Genomic DNA, 14,017 nt, shown 5'->3' with positions numbered 1-14,017 from the left:
TACACTGCTTCCTTGTGGGGACAAAGGAAGTGAGAATGGGGGTTGGAGATGAAAAAAGAGTAAGATGGCTTTTCACGAACAAGTGATGACATTCCTGAGTCCCAAAACAACAAAACGAGATGGAGAAGGATTTTCTCATGTGGAAAGAAGTGGGGGAATATATCAGGCAGAGGGAACAACATGCAATTTATTCTACACATTAATGAACTCAACCCATATTTACAGAGCATCTGTTATGTGCCCAGCACTGCGTAAGACATTCAGGGAAGATGTTGACCCTGAATTTGCCAGGCACTGTTCAAAGCATATGACGTAAAATATAGTCCTGAAATAACCCTATGAGAGAGTTAGGGGCTATTAATATCACCCACCTAAATAACAATAAAGTTAAGGTACATAGAGGTTAAATAACTTGCCCAGGACCACACAACCAGTAAGTGGTGGAGCCAAGGTTCGAATAGCACCCGTGTGACTCTGGAGCTCACATGACGACAAAGCCACTCCCTGATTTTTGTGGTCCACAGAGCAGTTTCCACTTGGACCCAGTAGCACTGTGAATTAGCTGACTTTAACAAGTCTTGTCCCAGTTCTGGAAATTAGGTATCCCATCAACCACTCAGAAAGGAAAAATACTTATTACAATTAAAAACAGGAATAAAAAAAGCTTTCACTTCCTTTAATAAGTGTGAAATGTATTTGCTCAGGCTTTTGAGTGCTTGGAAATTGTCTACTACTTTTGTTTTCCATTTAAGCTAGTTTTGATTCAGAAAAACACTTAAAAGCCAACTAGAAAGTCTGTGGCTTTGGCAGCCATACTTAAGCTTCCCCACAAGAGGAAATAGATCCCAGCTGGTTGCGTTCTCTAGAGGGTGTTAGCTGTAATACAATTCGAAATTAGCTCAAGGTCTAGCTTCAAAAAGATAGTCTATTGCTTTCAAGATGTTCTGAGAAATCCAATCTTGGATAAAAGTTAGAAATGATCACTGACTACATTACAATATGTTTGCTTACCTCATTGTTCTTCAAATGTAAGAAGATGAACAAAATAGATCTCTCCCCTTTCTGTACTTTTCACTCACCACTGAGTAATATCTATATACAAAATAACTTCATACAATTTTCCAGCACAGGGGAGGCCTTCTAACTTTCTGGCTTGTATCAGAGTGTAGGTTCTTTCAGCTTGTCTTGAGAACTAATTCGTCTGGCTCCCACTATTAGCTTCAACTAGAATGGGTTTCATCTGACATCTGATACATTATCCTTCTGCCTTTATAAAGAGTCATTTTGTACATTTGGACAGCATTTTAAAGTCTAGTGTAAAACCACAGTAGAAGATAGCATCAGATATATAGTGTCACTCAGAGATACATAGTTCTAGGAAATATTTTTTTTTTTTTTAACAAATGATTTGGTGCCTTAAATACCAGAAGATGAAAACTTCATCACTTAACACATATACTTCCCTTTTTCCAATAGCTTTCAGAGAATTCAGACCCACATACATTGCTCAAATGCCATAAGCTAGTTGGTCCTCTATCTTACAATAACCCACCCTTTCTGATTGGTGTCCTAATGTCTCCTGTATTTGAAACAGGATGGCCTTTGTCCACAGTCACACCAGGGTTCATGTTTCAGCTCTGCTCTTGCTACTTGCATGAAGCCACTTACCCTCTTGGCAATCCATTTGACTTCTATGTGCCTCAGATTCCTTATGTGCAAAATGGATAAGCATATCCTTCTTTCATCAGGTTATCTGTGAGAATTAAATGAAAAATCTGGGTTGTAGTCTTCAAGAAGATTAGTTTATTTCCTTAAGATGGACCATCTTGAGTTTTTATTCTTAAATACTTTGCTGAGTTTAAATGTGTTCATGGTGTGGTGATGACTGGAAAGACCAAGTTCATCTTTGCAGCTCGAGCTTAAAGGCGCTTCATACAGAGGAGGAAGAAAGCTTGTGGGAAGCCAGAAAGTTGTTCAGTTTTCTGAATAATTTGAAAATTAAACTTTACACTTATTTGTAGGAGAACATGGTTTTGGAAACTGTTCAACATGCAGCTCCATGAAGCCACTACCAATTGACTGGAGTTAAAATGAGAGAATGAAATTCATCTGGCTTCCCTGTGTGGTCACTTAGAAACCTCAGCATGTCTTCATGAACTTCTCTTCTAGAGCAAGACAGCAATTCATGTGGCTTCTTCCACACTTTCTCATTTGATTTACACTGTAATCATAGAAATAATTTTCAAAATGGCTATTGGGAAAAATCATAACTGTCTCTGATTATGGAACAAATTCTTAGAAGAAGATGTAAGAGACACAAGGCAAGTAGGACAATAACCTTAAATTATAATCTTTGGTATTATCAATCTCTTGACCAGCAAGTAGCAAGTATAATTTAGTTCACCAGTGGTTTATTTTTTAAAAACAAAAAATAGAGGTAGTTCAGTGTAGAGGCTCAAAGCACAGACTGAGTCCAGACTATTGGCATTTAGACCCCGCTTTGCCACTGACAGTCTGACTTTGGGAAAACTAATGTCTTTGTTTCAGTTTTCTCACCTGTAAAATGAGAGTTTACATTCGCTATGCTTCAGTTTCTTCATCTGCAAGATATGAACAGTAATGGTACCTAATAATCATGATTGGTGTGAGGATTCAATGATTTAATACTTGCGGATCACTTAGAAAAGTGCCTAGCATGCAGTATGTTCCTTTTAAGCATTTGTTAACTAAAAAAATATAAGCCAGCCAGCAGTGAAGGAGGCAGAGGTAGGTATGGAGGCAGGTTGTGATGAAAGAGGAGCAGTCTTCGGAGACAAGCAGGTTGAATTTTGACTCTACTACTTTCTGACTGCAGAGGCTTGGACCAGTCAGTTTTCCCCATTTGAAGAGTAAACTTAAGTCACTTTGCAGAATTATCGTGAGGGTTTGAGCTCACCTGTGTGAATGATGTAGCTCAGCTCAGTGCCTAGAATATAGGGGGAGAGCATTTAGAAACAGTAACTATCTAACATTTACCTTGAAAGAATGAAAAGGTAAAATAGAGGTGACATGCATAGCAGGAAGGATGTGGGTTAGTAAACAGGAAGATTTTCCTGGCAATAAATTTTATAAAAGGCTGGAGCAGTCCACAAGGAGAATGTGGACTCTCCCTTTAAGGCAAACATTCATTTCATGATAATGAGTCATCTGGATCAGTCTGGTTTAGTTGGGTGTAGATTTTAGAGACATTCCACAAATTTTTCTTCCTCTTCCTCCTTGCTTTCCTTCCTCTCTGCCCCCTTCCCTTCTCTTTCCTTTCTTCCACACTGATTGAGTGCCTGTCATGTTCCAAACATTATCCCAGGTAATGGTGGCACATATATGACTAGAATCCAGTTCCTGTCCTTTAGTGGGTCACTATTTACTACCTGTGTTTTATAAATGGAGAAACTTTTACCGGTGCTGAACATGAACTGCAGACATTAAGAAAGTTAACCTGGCTGCTATCTTGACACAGTTCTTTATCTCTACAAATCACTTTTCTTCTCCCAGGTTCTTCCAATCAATTAAGGTCCTCTGAGCACCTATTTATTGTGTGTTATAATGAGCTCTCGGAATATATATTTCCTTAACACAGAGTCCTGCTCTCCAGACGCTCAGTGTCATGGGAGAGATGGACATGCATACAGAGAATTGCCAGGCATCATGGGTGTGTTGGAATAGACAAGAGCAGAGAGTTGTAGGAGTTCAGAATCGAAAGTATCAGTATATTCCTAGGAGCATCAAGGAAGGCTCCAAGGGTGAGAACATCTTTAAAAAAACAATCTGGGCTTAAAGGAGGAACTGGTGTTTCCTAGAGGAAGAAGGGGGGAGGTTTCCAGTAAAGAAAGCATGAAGGCCTGAGTGTGCCTAACCTTTGAGGGAAACATAAACTCAATGACCAGTAGGCCTGAAGAGACTTGTAGACCAGAAGTATATGGTGTAGGGTAAGGATCCAACTTCCTTCTTCTGAATGTGGATATCCAGTTTTCCCAGCATCGTTCGTTAAAGAGACTATAATTTTCCAGTTGTGCAGCCTTAGCACCCTTATTAAAAATCACTTGACTGCATATGTTAGGATTTATTTCTGGGCTCACTAGTCTATTCCATTGGTCCAAGTGTCTTTTTATCCATCTGTCTGTGTCTTTTTATACCCCTGCCACACTGTTTTGACTACCATAGCTGTGTAATAAATTTTGAAATAGGAAGTGTCTGATCTCCAGCTTTGTTCTTTTGCAAGATTGTTTTGGCTATCTTGGGTCCCTTGAGGTTTCAAATGAATGTAGGACAACCTTTTATGTTTCTGCCAAAAAAAAAAAAGGTCATTTTGGATTTTGATAGAAATTGTTTTGAATCTGTAGATATCATCCAGTAGTATTCACATCTTAACAATATTAAGTCTTCTAATTCATGAATTTTGGATGTCTTTCCATTTATTTGTGTCTTCTTTAATTCCTCTAAGTGACATTTTATACTTTTCAGTGTACATGCCTTTGGTCTCCTTGGTTAAGTTTATTCCAGGTATTTTATTCTTTTAGATGCTACTGTAATGGAATTGTTTCTCTAATTTTCTTTGTTCATTGTTAATGTATGGAAATGCAAATGATTTTTATATATTGATTTTTTTGTCCTGAAACTTTATTAGTTCTTTTTCAGAACTATTTATTAACATTTGTTTATTCTACAGGTGTGTGTGTGTGTATGTATATAATCTTAATAGTTTTCTGTAAGATCATGTTGTCTGAGAATAAAGATAATTTTGCTACTTTCTATTCAGTTTGAATGCCTTTCATTATTTTTTCTTCCCTAATTGGTCTGGCTAGGACTTTGAATACTGCATTGAATGGAAGTGGTAAAAGTGAGCATCCTTGTCCTGTTTCTGATCTTAGAGAAAAAGCTTTTATTCTTTCACCATTGAATAGGATGTCAGGTATGAGGTTTTCATACATGGCTTTTATTATGTTGAGGTAGTTTCCTTCTGGTCCTAGTTTGTTGAGTTTTTTTTTCATGAAAGGGTGTTGAATTTTGTCAGATACTTTTTTTCTGTATCAACTGAGATGATCATGTGGTTTTCCCATTCATTCTGTCAATGTATTACATTGATTTCTTTTCATAGTTGAACCATCCTTGCGTTCCAGGAAGAAATCCCACTAGATCATGGTGTATAACCCTTTTAACATACTGTTGAATTTTGTTTGCTAGTGTTTTGTTGAGGACTTCTGCACTGGTACTCCATCAGGAATATTGGTGGGTAGTTTTCTCATAGTGACTTTGCTTAGCTTTGATAGCAAGGCAATGTTTCCCTCTTTACATGAGTTAGGAAATGTTTCATCTTCAGGTTTTTGGAGGAGTTTGAGGAGGATAGTGTTCATTATATAAATATTTGATAGAATTCCCCAGGGAAGTCATTTGGTCCTTAGCTTTTCCTTTCGAGATGTTTTTGATCATTGATTCCACCTCCTTACTAGTTATGTCAGTTTATATTTTCTATTTCTTGATAATTTAATTTTAGTAGGCTGTGTGTTTCTAGATTTTTGTCCATTTCACCTAGTTTATTCAACTTACTTGTGTACAATTGTTCATGAAGCTCATTATTTTTATCATTGTACAGAAATAAAAAATTATCTTTCGTTTCTAACATTAGTTATTTGAGTCTTCTCTTTTTTTCATAGTCAATTGAGATTAACTTTTTAAAAAAGAACCAACTCTTGGTTTTATTTTTTTTTCCTCTATGGCTTTTTAATTTATTTTGTTTATTTCTGCTCTAATCTTTATTTTTTCCTACCTTCTACTAACGTTGGGTTCTCATTTTTTTGTAGCTTCTTAAGGTATAAATTTACATGGTTGATTTGGATATTTTTCTTTTAGGACTGCTTCTCGATTGCATACGTTTTAGCATGTTGTGTTTTCATTTCATGTTTTTTCAAGATTTTTTTCTAATTTCCCTTGTGATTTCTTCTTTAGCTCATTATTGTTTGAGTGTGTTTAATTTTCATAGGTTTGTGATTTAAAAAAAATTTTCTTTTATCAATTGCTAGTTTCATTCCATTGTGATTGGAAAAGATATATTGCATGATTTTAATCTTATAAAGTTTATAAAGACTTGTTTTGTGGTATGGTATGTGATCTGTCTTATGTGTATTTGAGAGAAATATGTATTTTGCTTTTAATGTGTAGACTTCTGTTTATGTTCTATATATGTCTGTTAGGTTTTATTGGTTGATTCGTATTTTCAAATTCTTTGTTTCCTTATTGTTTGGTTTTTTTCTATCCATTATTCAAAGTGTGGTATTAAAGTTCTGTACTCTTACTGCTGAGATGTCTATTTCTTCCCTTAATTCTGTCAATATTTGCTTGATATATTTAGAAGCTCTGATTTTGGTGCATAAGTTTATAGTTGTTATATCTTCTTGAAGAATTGATCCTTATATCACTATATAATACCCTCCTTTGCCTCTTGTAACAGTTTTTACCTTAAGGTCTATTTTGTCTGATATTCGTATGGTCACATCTACTATTTGCATGAAATATGTTTCCATTCTTTCATTTAGACTTCAGTTGAGTCTCTTGTATACAGTATGCAGTTGGATCTTATTTCTGTATACACTCTGCCAATCTGTATTTTTTAATTTGGGATTTTAAGCCATTAAAGTAAATAATTACTGATAGGGAAGAACTTACTATTGACATTTTGTTACTGTTTTCTGTATGTCACACAGCTTTTTTGTTGCTCATGTCCTGCCTTACTGCCTTCCTTTGTGTTTGCTTGATTTTTTTGTAGTGACATGTTTTGGTTTCCTTCTCATTTCCTTTTGTACATCTTATAGATGTTTTCTTTGTGGTTATCATAGAGATTGTTATAACTTTAGGATGTTTTATGTAATCTATTATAAACTGAGAACCACTTAATTTCAATCACATTAAAAAAAAAAAACTCTTCTTTACAGCTCCATTCCTCTCCACTTTGTTAATGTCACAAATTACATTTATGTATTTTTACTCATTAACATAGATATATGCTTTTTAATGCTTTACATTTTAAAATCTATAAAGAAATTAAGAGAGTTAAGCAAAATTACAACAGTACAGTTTTTTATATTTCTCCATGTATTTATCTTTATGGGAATACTTTATTTTTTTATATGGCTTTAAGTTATTGTCTAGTATACTTTTGTTTCAACTTGAAGAAAGGACTCTTAGCATTTCATGCAGGGAAGGTGTAGTGGTAATAAACTCTAAGTTTTCACTTATCTAGGAACGACTTTACTTCTTATTTGAAAGGAGAGTTGGGCTGGATGTAAAATTCTGAGTTTGTTTCATTACTTTAAATATATCATCCCGCTCTCCTGTCATACAAGGTTTCTGGTGACAAACCCACTGATAATCTTATTAAAGATTCATTGTAAATGAGTCATTTTTCTTTTGCAGTTTCTAATATTCTCTTTTGTCTTTTACTTTTGATGGTTTGATTATAATATGTCTTTGTCTCTGAGTTTATCCTACTGGGAGTTTCTTGAGATCCTTTATTTCTGTATCAATGTCTTCCTTGAATTTGGAAAGTTATGAACCATTATTTCTTCAAAGCGCTCTGCCCCTTTCTTTCACTTCTTCTGGGACTTCCATAATGCATATATTCATCTACTTAGTGATGTCATAGGTACCTTAGGCTGTTTTCTTTCTTCTCTTCTTTTTTCCTCCACAGAATAAATACTTTTAAATGACCTGTCTTTAAGTTTATTGATTATTTCTTCTGCCTGTTTAAGTTTGTTGATCCTCTCTATAAAAGATTCAGTGATGGTATTCTTCAGCTTCAGAAATTGTTTGGTTCTTATTTATTTTTTACAATTTGTCTTTTTAGTGATATTCTAAGTTTGTTCACTTAACATTTTCTGATTTCTTTTAGTTCTGTGTTTTCCTTTAGCTCTCTGAGAATATTTAAACAGTCATTGAAAAGTCTTTGTCAAGTAATTCTGAAGCCTGTATTCTTTAGGATTGTGTTTTGGAGACTTATCTTATTCCTTTGAGTATGTTTCCCTCTTTCTTTGTATGCTTTGGTCTTTTGAGAATTAAGCATTTGAAGAAATAGTCACCTCTCTACATTTTTGGGGACTAACTCCATGCAGTGGAAGGCCTTCATTAATCGGCCTGGCATGAAAGCTTAAGGTGTTCTCAGATTGTGCATTCATCTTTCCTGAGTCTGTACATGGGATTTTTCCCTGTATAAATGGGTGTGTGTGTGTGTGTGTGTGTTTTAAAGACTTGTTTTAGTGCAGTTTTAGGTTTACAACAAAATTGAAAGGGTGGTACAGAGATTTCCTGTATGTGCATAGCCTGTCCCTACATGTGCCCCTGCCCACACACATGGATAACTTTCCCCATTATCAACATCACTCACCAGAATGACACATTTTTAAATGAAGGATGAATCTACATTGACACAATGTAATCACTTGAAGTCCATAGTTTCTTAGGGTTCACTCTTGGTGTTATATATTCTATGGATTTGAACAAATGTATAATATATATGCATGACTATAATATATGGTACTTTCACTGCCCTAGAAATCCTCTGTGCTCTGCTTATTTATCTTTCCCTTCCACAGCATCCCTGGCAACCACTGATGTTTTTATTGTCTCTATAGTTTTGCCTTTTCCACGATGTCATTTACTTGAAATCATATAGTATATAGCTTTTTCAGATTGGCTCCTTTCACTTAGTAATAATGCATTTATAGTTTCTCCATTTTTTTATGGTTTGATGGTTTATTTTTAGTGCTGAATAAAATTTCATTTCTGAATGTACAACAGTTCATTTATCCTTTCTCCTCCTGAAGGACATCTTGTTTGCTTCCAAGTATGGGCAATTACAAATAAAGATACTATAAATATTGGTGTGAAGGTTTTTGGGTGGATATAAGTTTAACTCCTTTGGGCAAATATCAAGGAGTGCAATTGCTGGATAATAGGGGAAAAGTATGTTTAGTTTTGTAAGAAATTGTCAAAATGTCTTTGCATGACTGCTTTAAATGTCTTAATTTCCTTAGGAGTCTCACTCTTACTTCTTGGAGCCACAGACATTGTGTTCCCCTGCTCATCGTCTCTTGCCCACAGCCAGCTGTGGGTTTGCGGTCACTTTACACCCCCTCATGCACTGAGGTGCCTGTTACTGCTTTCAGTAATCTCCAGCCTGCTTTCCAAACTGCTTCTGTTTCTGTCTGAGATCCATGGTAGGTGAGATAGAAACCAGCCCCTCAGGAATGTACAGAACATTAAAAACAAGTTCCACTTTTAAAATTCTGCACCAGGGGAGGAACCAGGAATTTGGTGACTTCCTTCTGATGCATTGCCTCGTGATGGGGAGAGGACGGGACAAGGGAGTTAGTAAAATACCACAAAATTGTCTACTATTTTGAGTGTGGATTTTTAAAAATTTGATCGTTTTCTTGGTAGCTGCAGATTCTTGACTAGTTTCTGGAGATCCAGCAAAACTTTTTTTTTTTTTTTTTTTTTTTAAATCAGTCTATAGTTGTTGGTGTTTCTGCAGAGAAACAAGGGCCTGGAGCTTTCTAATCTGCCATCTTGCTGACATCACCTTCTTCAGAGTCATTCTGTAATCTGAAAAGAGAACTAAGTACTGAATCCCAGTGGACCCTAGCTTTAAAGAAAAATCAAAGAATCCATAAAGATGCACAAAGAGAGACAAAGACAGTGAGGGGACCAAAAGAGAATGGTAGCCTAGAAACCAAGATGAGAAAGGGGTTTAAAGAGATGTTTGGTTAATAATGTTAAAGCCTACAAAGATATCAAATGAGATAATGACTGAGACAAGATAGTTGGATTTGGAACTGTAGAACGATGGGGGTGGAAGCAATATTGTATGTGGCAGTGGAGAGAGGTCACCCGAACAGAGAAGCTGTATAGAACAATCAACCTGGGCTTCAAAAAAGTGAAAATTGAGTGATATGTCACCAAAGACTGTCTAGCAAAGGGCTGAAACATTAAGGCTTTATGACATCATATTTTCAGAGATGAACTACTCCCAAAACAATTCCAGCAAAATGTTATCTTCTATTTGATTTTTCTCATTTCTTAAAATATATGTCTTCTGACCACGTGTCACCTCTTGTTTACTGCTGCTGTTTCAAATGATGCTTTTATGGCTAAGAAATTGAAGCCAGAGTTTCCCTTTTTTTCACTAGATGAATTCCATTTAACTCCCTTTATTTTTTGAACTTCCCTTTGTATCCCATCCTGTATCATAGTAAGAGCATTAGAGATTTTTGCCTTGAAAGCATCATTTTCATGTTTCTCATCTAAACCCAAATGTGTAAACTTATCTTTACATACTTTATCAGTCAGAATTAAAAGTAACAAAGAAATGGTCCTATGGAGATCAAGATGTAGGGTCTGACTATTGTAGGAGCCAGTTACTTTTGTTCTGATCCAACTCCTGAGAATGCACTTACCTTATAACCTTAACTTACAGCCCCCTCAAAGTATGTTTTTGGCCATTCAGGAATAAAGGACAAAATGTGTGAAAGCTCATGGGCATGCCCATTCCTACTTGGAAAAATAATTCAAATTACATGTAATATTGGACTCAGAGAGGATCAGTATGTCTTTTCACATACTCATTCACTCACTCTTCCGATGCATATTTATTGAAGACCCACACTATGCCAGACACAATGGATACAGAGATGAACACAGTCCAGATCCCTCAGAGGCTTGTGGTTTAAAACACAGACATAAGTACTACTATGGAGACAGCTATCAAATACCAAGATAAGTGAAAGGAAGGGGTGAGCAATACTACAACTACAGGCTGACAACCAACTCAAGAGATTCTTGGGAGGCGTGCCAGCTGCTCAGTCCATTTTAGAAGAGTTGATCAGTGTCATCCCTCTTGGTAAGAACTTAACTCTGTATTTACTTCTTTAAGGATGTGGTTTTGTGGCAGGGTTTACATTACAACATCATTTGATATAAATCAGGAAACAGACATACAGAGTAATCACTCAGTGCCTACAGGGTGTCTAGTAGGATCTTGGTAATAAATCACAGGCAGGGTGTACAGTGTGGATAAGACCAGAATGAGTCATGCTGTTTATGTAACAGGCTTTAGGCAACATGATGAACACAAACACTGCTCTGCTTCCTTTCCTAGGCAAGCAGAATGTCACAGGACCATAAGACCATCAGATACTAGCTGTCTAGTAAAAAATGTTATTGGTGTTAAGATGCTGAGGGGAAAAACAACAATGAAGTAAAATGTGAAGCAAAAAATTCAACATAGATTTAGCCCTGGTGATAATTGGTTCTGATTAGTGGAGGTAGAATGGGATGAACATAGTACTTATAAATTCAAGCCTTAGGAGCTGAATCTGGTCTGGGTGCTACTCTGTGATGGTGTAATGTTAGTAAAGCCATCCATTTATCTATCCAATATCCAGTGAGTGTTATCTACGAACCAAAACTTAGGCAGGCTTGGGGTGTAAAAAGATTAAAAATGTATCACCTCTAGAGTCCTACACTCCAATGGAGAAAATGTATAATTAAGCAGATAATTAAACTGTGGGATGGTAAGTGCTAAATTATAGATAAATATGGCGAAGTTTAGGAACAAATGCAAGACGCACTTAACTAAAGCGAAAAAGTCAAGGGATGGTTTCTGTACGAAGCAGTTCCTGCTTGAGTTTTAGAGGATGCTAAGAGTTGGTTACATAAGATTAAGAAGGGGAAAAACTTAAGGGTGACTTTTGTCTGATACTGGCCTCTCTGCTATTAAAACCTCCAGAAAGCAGACTCCTGCCAAAAACTAGGACATTTGTTAGCCTATTTTGGGGTAAGAGCATCCCCTGAGCAGGAAACCAGGAGAAGATACTGAGAACCCTTCTCACATACAAAGAAAAAGAACTTCAACTTAGAACGGCTAGACCCTTTCAGCAGCAGAACAGCACTGAGCCTCCTCAAAGAAGTCTCAGACAGTTTGTCTCTTAGCGAAAGTGATTTGCAGTGTATCAAAAGGAACATTAATTAGAGCCTAGACATCTGTTCTAAACAAACCCTCATCTTACACTTGAATAACCATTATGCCCAGTTTGAGGCTCAGGTAACAATATTGAGGATACAGACTACAGTTCCTAATCACCCTTCTAGTGGTGAGGGCCTACCTGGACACTTGCTGTTGGTGGTTTTTTTTTTTTTTTTTTTTTTTTTTTTAAAACACTGTTTAGCACCAAAGAGAGGAAGAGACATCTACGCGAAAACATTTGATTATATGCTACTCTTTATATTCCTCAATATTAAAAAAAATTACTTAAAAATAATTTCCAATGATAAGCTACATCCATTCAGTAATGGATGCAATACATTCATTAAGAATCATGTGGATTACTTAACAACAGTGCCGCTTATACTAAGTGTAAAAAGCAAGTTGTATAACTGTATGAAAAGTAGGATTCTAAATTTGTATATATATAAAGTGTATCCACTTTCTTCCCCTTCAATACCTTATCCCTTGATGACTGGGGCAGGGATTATTACAGAGACAGCTCATAGCCAAGAATACACAGATGGATGTTATGTTCCAGGGTTGAACTTAGAAGTTCAAAAGCTGCTTGTTGCAGATTTCACAAAGAGGTGTTTACAAATGTTCCATCCAATGTTACAGTAACCTCCCTTTTCCTTTATACATAAAATGGCTAGAGTTGGGCGGAGGGGTCATTTGCAGCAAGGACATATATTAGAAGAGCATCTGTGTGGACAAGCCTTCTCAAGGAGTTACTTAGTTACTTAGTGTGTCAGAGGTGATGGCTTCTCGTCATGTTCCACACCTGCCTCTCATCTCCACATAGTGAGGCACATATGACATTGATTTAACATGAGCTGAAGCCATGCCATGGAGGGAGTAACAGGCAGGGAGTGGCTGTCTGTCCAAAAGACTGCTGGGGAGAAAGATGAACCTGTCCCTGGAAATAAGCTATTGGGAGTGGAGGGAGGATGCATCCGTGCCGTCCAAAGGGCTCCCTGATGTCAGAAGGCAACAAAGGGCCAGCTAATCCTGTGGGAGGTTGAAGGACCACCCATAGAGGGCCACATACTCATCTCTAGACCCTATAACTACGTTACCTTATATGGCCAAAGGGGCTTTGCAGATGTAATGTAGGTTATATACCTTAAAACAGGGAGAGTATCTTGGATTATCCAGGTGGCCCCAGTGTAATCATAAAGGTCCCCCAAAGCACAGAACTTCTGATGTTTGCTGTTAGAGAGATGCCACAGGGGCAGAGATTTGAAATACGAGAAAGATATGGAGGGGAACTGAATTCTGCCGACTACCTGAATAAGCCTAGAAGCAGATCCACCCCTCACACCCCGAGCCTTCAGACAAGAAGGCAGACTGGCATGCTGATTTCAGCCTTGTGAGATGCTAAGCAGAGTACCCAGTTGAGTCCCCCAGACTTCTGACCTACAGAACTATGAGGTAATAAATGGGTGCTGTTTGGAGTCAATTTGTGGTAATTTATAATGGCAGTGATAGGAAACTAATACATGTCCCAACCACTAATGAGTCACCCAAAGGGATGAAAGTTATACCAAAGTAGTAAGAAATTTCCACTAACGGCTTCCGCTGGCCTGAGCCATCTCCAGTCCTCACCGCCAGCTCCACATGTGTGCTCCCTGCCTTCATGCTGAACTGGTGGGCCAAGGCTCAGGGAATGTGAGATGGAGAGATCAAGTAACATCCATACCACCGCTTCTCCAACTGCCACGCCTTCCACGTACGGGCTGTGTGGGGTAGTGGGTGGTGGGTAAGTGGGGTGAGGTGGCCAGTTTTGGCAATAGTTATTGGAAAAACAAACCTTTCCTTGTGTGTAAACTGATAAATTTGGACTCTCCATCTGATTTGTTTATAGATCTAGAAGAAAGATAGGAGATTATTAAAATCTACATGTTAACAGTGGTTATATCTAGGTTATGTGTGATTTTAATTGTA

The 14,017-nt window shown here is 37.1% G+C and overlaps 1 protein-coding gene and 1 long non-coding RNA gene across 11 annotated transcripts in view; one reads left to right on the top strand and one right to left on the bottom strand.

Moving 5' to 3' along the window:
- Positions 1-14,017, bottom strand: part of LOC105070279 (uncharacterized) — a 309,633-nt gene that overhangs the window by 42,819 nt on the left and 252,797 nt on the right. For all 7 annotated transcript variants that reach the window (XR_012501382.1, XR_012501385.1, XR_012501383.1 and 4 more), the window contains one exon: positions 1,669-1,753. This is a non-coding gene — a long non-coding RNA (uncharacterized LOC105070279). The remainder of the gene's footprint in view (positions 1-1,668; positions 1,754-14,017) is intronic.
- TNFSF18 (TNF superfamily member 18) overlaps positions 1-14,017 on the top strand; it is a 61,350-nt gene that overhangs the window by 21,247 nt on the left and 26,086 nt on the right. The gene's annotated exons all lie outside the window — the stretch shown is intronic.

Source organism: Camelus bactrianus, chromosome 21 (genome assembly GCF_048773025.1).
Source record: "Camelus bactrianus isolate YW-2024 breed Bactrian camel chromosome 21, ASM4877302v1, whole genome shotgun sequence".
NCBI classification, from domain to species: Eukaryota; Metazoa; Chordata; class Mammalia; order Artiodactyla; family Camelidae; genus Camelus; species Camelus bactrianus.
Note: the sequence above shows the minus strand (reverse complement) of the source record. Positions and strands in the feature narration are given on the sequence as shown.